We start from the raw sequence: 9,133 nt of genomic DNA on the forward strand, positions 1-9,133 counted from the left end.
GAGTGGAAGACGGCCTTCAGTACTCAGTCAGGTCACTACGAGTACCTGGTGATGCCGTTCGGCTTGTCCAATGCTCCAGCAGTTTTTCAAGACCTCATTAATGATGTGCTCTGTGACTTCCTAGGGAAATTCGTGGTCGTTTACTTAGACGACATCCTGATTTATTCTGAATCAATGGAACAACATGTTACCCAGGTGCGTCTGGTTCTTCAGAAGTTTCGTGAGAATCATTTATATGCCAAGCTGGAGAAGTGTGAGTTTCATGTCACGGAGGTATCTTTTTTAGGGTACATTATTTCCCCTCAGGGATTTTCCATGGAACCAAAGAAGCTCCATGCCATCCTTAGTTGGGCGCAACCCACCAATTTAAAAGCAATTCAGCGCTTTTTAGGGTTTGCGAATTATTATAGGAGGTTCATTCATTCTTTTTCTGACCTGGTTGCTCCCATTGTAGCTCTGACAAAGAAAGGAGCGGATCCTACCAACTGGTCGCGTGAAGCAGAGTTGTCCTTTCGGGCCTTGAAACAAGCCTTTGTCTCGGCTCCAGTCCTCAGACATCCCAATCCGGAATTGCCCTTTGTTGTGGAGGTTGATGCCTCGGAGGTTCGAGTAGGGGCTATCCTTTCTCAAAAGGATCCGGAGTCTCTGGAGTTACATCCTTGTGCCTTTATGTCCAGGAAATTCTCCTCCGCTGAATCCAACTATGACGTTGGTAATCGAGAGTTACTGGCGATAAAGTGGGCTTTCGAGGAGTGGAGGCATTGGCTGTAGGGAGCAAAACATACCATTTCAGTATTGACTGACCATAAAAACCTGCAATACATCGAATCAGCTAAGCGGCTTAATGCCCGGCAGGCACGTTGGGCTTTATTTTTTACTCGTTTCAAATTCATAATCACTTTCAGGCCTGGTTCCAGGAATACCAAGGCTGATGCCCTGTCACGCAGTTTTCTTCCGGTTCACAATAACAGTCCTGTTACTCCCATACTTCCATCTTCGGTCATTTGGGCAGGCCTCACACAAGATTTATTTACCCAGTTAAAACAGCTTCAACACCAAGCTCCTGGAAATACTCCTGCTGGTCGTCTTTACGTCCCTGAGTTTTTGAGAGCTACTGTTTTGACTGAATTCCATGATAACAAAGTTTCCGGGCATCCGGGAATCTCTAAGACTTTGGAGTTAGTCTCCCGCTCAGTATGGTGGCCTGGTCTTTCTAAAGACGTTAAGGAGTTTGTTTTTTCATGTCAGGTTTGTGCACAGCATAAGGTTCCCCGTTCCTTGCCTATCGGGCAACTTATGCCCTTAAATGTCCCTCTCAGGCCATGGTCTCATATTTCCATGGATTTTGTGGTAGACCTTCCCCTTTCAGCCGGATTCCGAGTCATATGGGTGGTAGTGGACCGTTTTGTTGCTCTTCCCCGACTGCCATCTGCCCAAGGGTTGGCAGTTTTGTTTCTCCACCATGTTTTCAGACTTCATGGGTTGCCTACTGATATTGTTTCTGATCGGGGTCCACAATTCATCGCACAATTCTGGAAGTGTTTTTGTGCTTCATTAAAGATGAAATTGTCGTTAACATCCGGTTACCACCCACAATCCAACGGGCAAACCGAGCGAGTTAACCAATCATTGAAACAGTATTTGCGTTTGTATTTGTTATGATTCCAGTACTTCTGACCAGAGGAGATCTTATGACAGAGGCCAGAGTACTGGAAGGAAATGCTGGTTACGGGAGCGGGAAAGCCTAGTAACCCCTGGCGCCCTAACTCCGTTGTCTCGCCCGTGTAATCAGAAATCCCCTGCGAGACTATGGTTGCTTGAGCCCATGGCAGCCGCGTTTGAAGGGCGGATTATGTCTGCCCAACTCCGATGCCCCCTCAGGTCTTAATGGGAGACAAAGGGAAATCCGAGACAGGGTGATAACAAGGGGCCCTCTGACTCAGCAACCAGGCCAGGGGCTACAAGCTAACTAACTTAAACCAGAAGTATGTGCGGACAAACCGCCAGGGAAAAGGACAACCAAAAATCCACTAATCCGTTACTCCTATCCAGCACCGCTGGATACCAGAGTGGATTTGTGGGAGCGGAATCCTCAGCAAAAAGCTCCGAAACACAATATAACCAAATAATAAATAGTAAGCGGTCAAGCCGCAACACACGGCTACGCCGCGACTCACGAACACCACAGGATGTTAAAGGTGCTCGGTCTGGACTCCAGGAAAGAATGACAACTTCCGAGTACTGGATCACTGAGGACAGGAACGACCGGATAGAACAGGACTGGAAAACTCTCTGCAACTGACACAGCAAACAGGAAGCTATAACCGGCGTCTGTGAGAAGTCCTGAAAGTGCCTTTAAATGGAAGCCCTCCAATCAGGAGCCAGACAGGGCTAATTACAACATGCCGTGCAGCTGCATGCTGCACGGCCAGGAACCAGTGAGGTGATTAACTTAGACCCAGCAACGGGGAACGCGGTCCGACAGTGGCGTCCCCGTTGCTAGGGTCTGTGCGGCTCCGTGCGCCCGGCGTCTAGCGTTGCTAGGGAGCCGGCGGCTGTCCGCATGCGGCGTCCCTAGTTGCTAGGCGCCGGGCCGCACTGACGAGCGGACCCTCGGCGCCTAACAGTACCCCCCCCCTTGAGGAGGGGTCAAGGAACCCCTAAGGCCAGGTTTCTGAGGAAATTCTCGAAAAAATGCCCTCTTGAGCCTCGGGGCATGGAGATCCTTATCCAGGACCCAAGACCTTTCTTCTGGACCATAACCTCTCCAATGTACCAGAAAATAAAGCCGACCCCGGGACAACTTGGAATCGAGAACCTTCTCCACCAAGAACTCCTGCTGACCCTGTACATCTACTGGTGATTTCCCCTGAGAGACCTTTCGAGGAAATCTACTGGAAGAAACGTATGGTTTCAACAAGGAGCAATGGAACGTATTTCCGATCCGGAGAGTTCTTGGTAAACGTAACCGGAAAGCAACTGGATTGATTTTTTTTATAATATGAAATGGTCCAATAAATTTGGGGCCCAATCTGGCTGAAGTTTGTCGAAGTTTAATGTTGCGAGTCGACAACCATACCCTATCTCCTACTTTAAAAGTGCAAGGCCGCCGGAGCCTGTCAGAAATTTTTTTCTCCCGAAATGCCGCTTTTCTGAGAGCAAGGTCCACTTTTCTCCAAATGAGTCTGAGATGAGAGGTCAAGGTCAGCGAGGAGACAGAGGAATGTTGAAAAAAGGAATTAGCCCTGGGGTGAAAACCGAAAACTGTAAAAAATGGAGACACATTGGTGGAGGAATGACAGGCATTGTTGTAAGCAAACTCCGCCAAAGGAAGAAACTCGGACCAATCATTTTGGAGTTTGGCCGAGTACAAACGCAAATACTGTTTTAATGATTGATTAACTCGCTCAGTCTGCCCGTTAGATTGGGGATGGTAGCCGGACGTTAAAGACAATTTCATCTTTAATGAGGCACAAAAAGACTTCCAAAATTGTGCAATGAATTGTGGACCCCGATCAGAAACAATATCAGTGGGTAATCCATGGAGTCTGAAAACATGGCGGAGGAACAAAACTGCCAATCCCTGGGCAGATGGCAGTCGGGGAAGAGCAATGAAATGGGCCATCTTGCTAAAACGGTCCACTACTACCCATATGACTCGGCATCCGGCTGACAGAGGGAGGTCTACCACAAAATCCATGGAAATATGAGACCATGGCCTGAGAGGAACATTTAAGGGCATAAGTTGACCGATAGGCAAGGAACGGGGAACTTTATGCTGTGCACAGACTTGACAAGAAAAAACAAACTCCTTAATGTCTTTGGAAAGACCAGGCCACCATACTGAGTGGGAGACTAATTCCAAAGTCTTAGAGATCCCCGGATGCCCGGCAACTTTGCTATCATGAAACTCAGTCAAAACAGTTGCTCTCAAAAACTCAGGGACATAAAGACGACCAGCAGGAGTATTTCCAGGAGCTTGATGTTGAAGCTGCTTTAACTGGGTGAATAAATCTTGTGTGAGACCTGCCCGAATGACTGAAGACGGAAGTATGGGAGTAACAGGACTGTTATCATGAACTGGAAGAAAACTGCGTGACAGGGCATCCGCCTTGGTATTCTTGGAACCTGGCCTGAAGGTGATAAAAAACTTGAAACGAGTAAAAAATAAAGCCCAACGAGCCTGCCGGGCATTCAGCCGTTTAGCTGATTCGATGTACTGAAGATTTTTGTGATCAGTCAAAACTGAAATGGTATGTGTTGCTCCCTCAAGCCAATGCCTCCACTCCTCGAAAGCCCATTTAATAGCCAGTAATTCCCGGTTACCAACATCGTAGTTGGATTCAGCAGAAGAGAATTTCCTGGACATAAAGGCACAAGGATGTAATTCTAGAGAGTCCGGATCCTTCTGAGACAGGATAGCCCCTACTCCAACCTCCGAGGCATCAACCTCAACAATGAAAGGCAATTCTGGGTTGGGATGTCTGAGGACTGGGGCTGAGATGAAGGCTTGTTTCAAGGCCTGAAAAGATACTTCAGCTTCACGTGACCAGTTGGTTGGATCCGCTCCCTTCTTAGTCAGTGCCACAATGGGAGCAACCAGGTCGGAGAAAGAATGAATAAATCTTCTATAATAATTCGCAAACCCTAAAAAGCGCTGAATTGCTTTTAAGTTGGTGGGTTGCGCCCAACTAAGGATGGCTTGGAGCTTCTTAGGTTCCATACAGAATCCCCGAGGGGAAATAATGTACCCTAAAAAGGATACCTCCGTGACATGAAATTCACACTTCTCCAGCTTGGCATATAGGTGATTTTCACGTAATTTTTGAAGAACCTGACGCACCTGGGTAACATGTTGTTCAATAGAGTCAGAATAGATCAAAATATCGTCTAAGTAGACGACTACGAATCTTCCAAGAAAATCACGGAGCACATCGTTAATGAGATCCTGGAAAACTGCCGGAGCGTTAGACAGGCCGAATGGCATAACCAGATACTCGTAGTGACCCGATTGAGTACTGAATGCCGTTTTCCACTCATCTCCTGACTTGATTCGGATGAGGTTATACGCTCCTCTCAGGTCAATCTTAGAAAAAATCACAGCCGAACGTAGCTGATCAAAGAGGACAGAAATCAGCGGCAAAGGGTAAGTATTTTTTACTGAGATCTTATTCAAGGCTCTAAAGTCAATGCAGGGTCTGAGTGATCCATCTTTCTTCTCCACAAAGAAGAAGCCTGCACTTAAAGGGGATTTAGATGGCCTGATAAATCCTTTCCCTAGGCTCTCTTTAACATACTCATTCATGGCCACAGTTTCTGGTCCGGACAATGCATATAACCTTCCCTTTGGCAATGTGGCACCAGGAATTAGCTCAATAGCACAATCATAAGGCCGATGGGGAGGCAGAATGTCCGCATTGCCCTTGGAAAATACATCAACAAAATCCTGGTATTCCACAGGAATGGGTGCGGGAATGACAGCAGCAATTCTGAGGGGAAGCGTAATACATTCCTTATTACAGATGGTACCCCATTGTGAGATCTCCCCCGACTGCCAATCAATGATGGGATTATGAAAGGCCAGCCAAGGGTGACCCAGAACCACTGGAACTGCTGGGCAATGGGTAAGGAAAAATTCAATTTTTTCGGAATGAAGAGCTCCAACCGAAAATAGAACAGGGGGTGTACAGAGAGAAATAACCCCATTGGATAAGGGACTCCCATCTAAACCATGCATGGTGATATGCCTACCCAAGGTTAACTGAGGAATACCTAAGGCCTTGGCCCACGTTAAGTCCATAAAGTTCCCTGCAGCTCCACTGTCAACGAAAGCCGACACCGAAGAACAGAGGCTGCCAAAGGAAACTTTAGCTGGGACTAACAGGGAATTATTCGAGGAGATAAGCTGCAGACCAAAGTGAACCCCCTCACAATTCACTTGGTCGAGGCGTTTCCCGACTTGCTCGGACAATTACGGGCAAAATGTCCTTTACCCCCACAGTACAAACAAAGACCAGAATTTTGCCTTCTGGTTCTTTCTTCAGGAGACAGCTTGGAGAGACCCATCTGCATGGGCTCCTCTATGTCCACAGGAAAGGAAAAAACACAAGGGGTAGACCCGACAGGTGCTCCTTTTTCAGCCCTCCGCTCTCTGAGACGACGATCAATCTTAATAGAAAGCTCCATGAGTTTATCGAGAGTCTCAGGAGCGGGATACTGAAGGAGACTGTCTTTTATAGACTCAGATAAGCCGAGGCGAAACTGACTGCGCAGGGCTGGGTCATTCCATCCACAGTCGTTCGACCAACGGCGAAACTCCGTACAATAAATCTCTGCGGGATTCCTACCCTGTCTGAGAGCACGTAACTGACTCTCGGCGGATGCCTCTCTATCAGGGTCATCATACAATAGCCCTAAAGACCCCAGAAAGGCGTCTACAGACAACAATGCCGGATCCTCTGTTCTTAAACCAAAAGCCCAGGTCTGGGGATCCCCCTGAAGTAAAGAAATAATAATTCCGACCCGCTGAGATTCCGTACCTGAGGAGACTGGTCTTAAACGAAAATAAAGTTTACAAGACTCTTTAAAATTAAAAAACTGCTTCCTATCACCAGAAAAACGGTCAGGCAAATGCATTTTCGGTTCAGGAACGACCCTCGGGGAAGTCCGTAAAAGATCTTCCTGTGACCTCACCCGAAGGGAAAGATCCTGAACCATCTGAGTAAGTTCTTGAATCTGGCTAACTAGAAGCTGGCCAGGATTTGGCCCTAAACCAGTGGGATTCATGAGGCCGACAAATCTTCTAAACTGAATAAGGGAAAAAATCAAACCCTGTTAAATTTTAAGTTTTGGTCTGGCCGGTTATAATGTTATGATTCCAGTACTTCTGACCAGAGGAGATCTTATGACAGAGGCCAGAGTACTGGAAGGAAATGCTGGTTACGGGAGCGGGAAAGCCTAGTAACCCCTGGCGCCCTAACTCCGTTGTCTCGCCCGTGTAATCAGAAATCCCCTGCGAGACTATGGTTGCTTGAGCCCATGGCAGCCGCGTTTGAAGGGCGGATTATGTCTGCCCAACTCCGATGCCCCCTCAGGTCTTAATGGAAGACAAAGGGAAATCCGAGACAGGGTGATAACAAGGGGCCCTCTGACTCAGCAACCAGGCCAGGGGCTACAAGCTAACTAACTTAAACCAGAAGTATGTGCGGACAAACCGCCAGGGAAAAGGACAACCAAAAATCCACTAATCCGTTACTCCTATCCAGCACCGCTGGATACCAGAGTGGATTTGTGGGAGCGGAATCCTCCGCAAAAAGCTCCGAAACACAATATAACCAAATAATAAATAGTAAGCGGTCAAGCCGCAACACACGGCTACGCCGCGACTCACGAACACCACAAGATGTTAAAGGTGCTCGGTCTGGACTCCAGGAAAGGATGACAACTTCCGAGTACTGGATCACTGAGGACAGGAACGACCGGATAGAACAGGACTGGAAAACTCTCTGCAACTGACACAGCAAACAGGAAGCTATAACCGGCGTCTGTGAGAAGTCCTGAGAGTGCCTTTAAATGGAAGCCCTCCAATCAGGAGCCAGACAGGGCTAATTACAACATGCCATGCAGCTGCATGCTGCACGGCCAGGAACCAGTGAGGTGATTAACTTAGACCCAGCAACGGGGAACGCGGTCCGACAGTGGCGTCCCCGTTGCTAGGGTCTGTGCGGCTCCGTGCGCCCGGCGTCTAGCGTTGCTAGGGAGCCGGCGGCTGTCCGCATGCGGCGTCCCTAGTTGCTAGGCGCCGGGCCGCACTGACGAGCGGACCCTCGGCGCCTAACAGTACCCCCCCCTTGAGGAGGGGTCAAGGAACCCCTAAGGCCAGGTTTCTGAGGAAATTCTCGAAAAAATGCCCTCTTGAGCCTCGGGGCATGGAGATCCTTATCCAGGACCCAAGACCTTTCTTCTGGACCATAACCTCTCCAATGTACCAGAAAATAAAGCCGACCCCGGGACAACTTGGAATCGAGAACCTTCTCCACCAAGAACTCCTGCTGACCCTGTACATCTACTGGTGATTTCCCCTGAGAGACCTTTCGAGGAAATCTACTGGAAGAAACGTATGGTTTCAACAAGGAGCAATGGAACGTATTTCCGATCCGGAGAGTTCTTGGTAAACGTAACCGGAAAGCAACTGGATTGATTTTTTTTATAATATGAAATGGTCCAATAAATTTGGGGCCCAATCTGGCTGAGGTTTGTCGAAGTTTAATGTTGCGAGTCGACAACCATACCCTATCTCCTACTTTAAAAGTGCAAGGCCGCCGGAGCCTGTCAAAAAATTTTTCTCCCGAAATGCCGCTTTTCTGAGAGCAAGGTGCACTTTTCTCCAAATGAGTCTGAGATGAGAGGTCAAGGTCAACGAGGAGACAGAGGAATGTTGAAAAAAGGAATTAGCCCTGGGGTGAAAACCGAAAACTGTAAAAAATGGAGACACATTGGTGGAGGAATGACAGGCATTGTTGTAAGCAAACTCCGCCAAAGGAAGAAACTCGGACCAATCATTTTGGAGTTTGGCCGAGTACAAACGCAAATACTGTTTTAATGATTGATTAACTCGCTCAGTCTGCCCGTTAGATTGGGGATGGTAGCCGGACGTTAAAGACAATTTCATCTTTAATGAGGTAATCAGAAATCCCCTGCGAGACTATGGTTGCTTGAGCCCATGGCAGCCGCGTTTGAAGGGCGGATTATGTCTGCCCAACTCCGATGCCCCCTCAGGTCTTAATGGGAGACAAAGGGAAATCCGAGACAGGGTGATAACAAGGGGCCCTCTGACTCAGCAACCAGGCCAGGGGCTACAAGCTAACTAACTTAAACCAGAAGTATGTGCGGACAAACCGCCAGGGAAAAGGACAACCAAAAATCCACTAATCCGTTACTCCTATCCAGCACCGCTGGATACCAGAGTGGATTTGTGGGAGCGGAATCCTCCGCAAAAAGCTCCGAAACACAATATAACCAAATAATAAATAGTAAGCGGTCAAGCCGCAACACACGGCTACGCCGCGACTCACGAACACCACAGGATGTTAAAGGTGCTCGGTCTGGACTCCAGGAAAGGATGACAACTTCC

Source organism: Pseudophryne corroboree, chromosome 11 (genome assembly GCF_028390025.1).
Source record: "Pseudophryne corroboree isolate aPseCor3 chromosome 11, aPseCor3.hap2, whole genome shotgun sequence".
In the NCBI taxonomy this organism is placed as follows: domain Eukaryota; kingdom Metazoa; phylum Chordata; class Amphibia; order Anura; family Myobatrachidae; genus Pseudophryne; species Pseudophryne corroboree.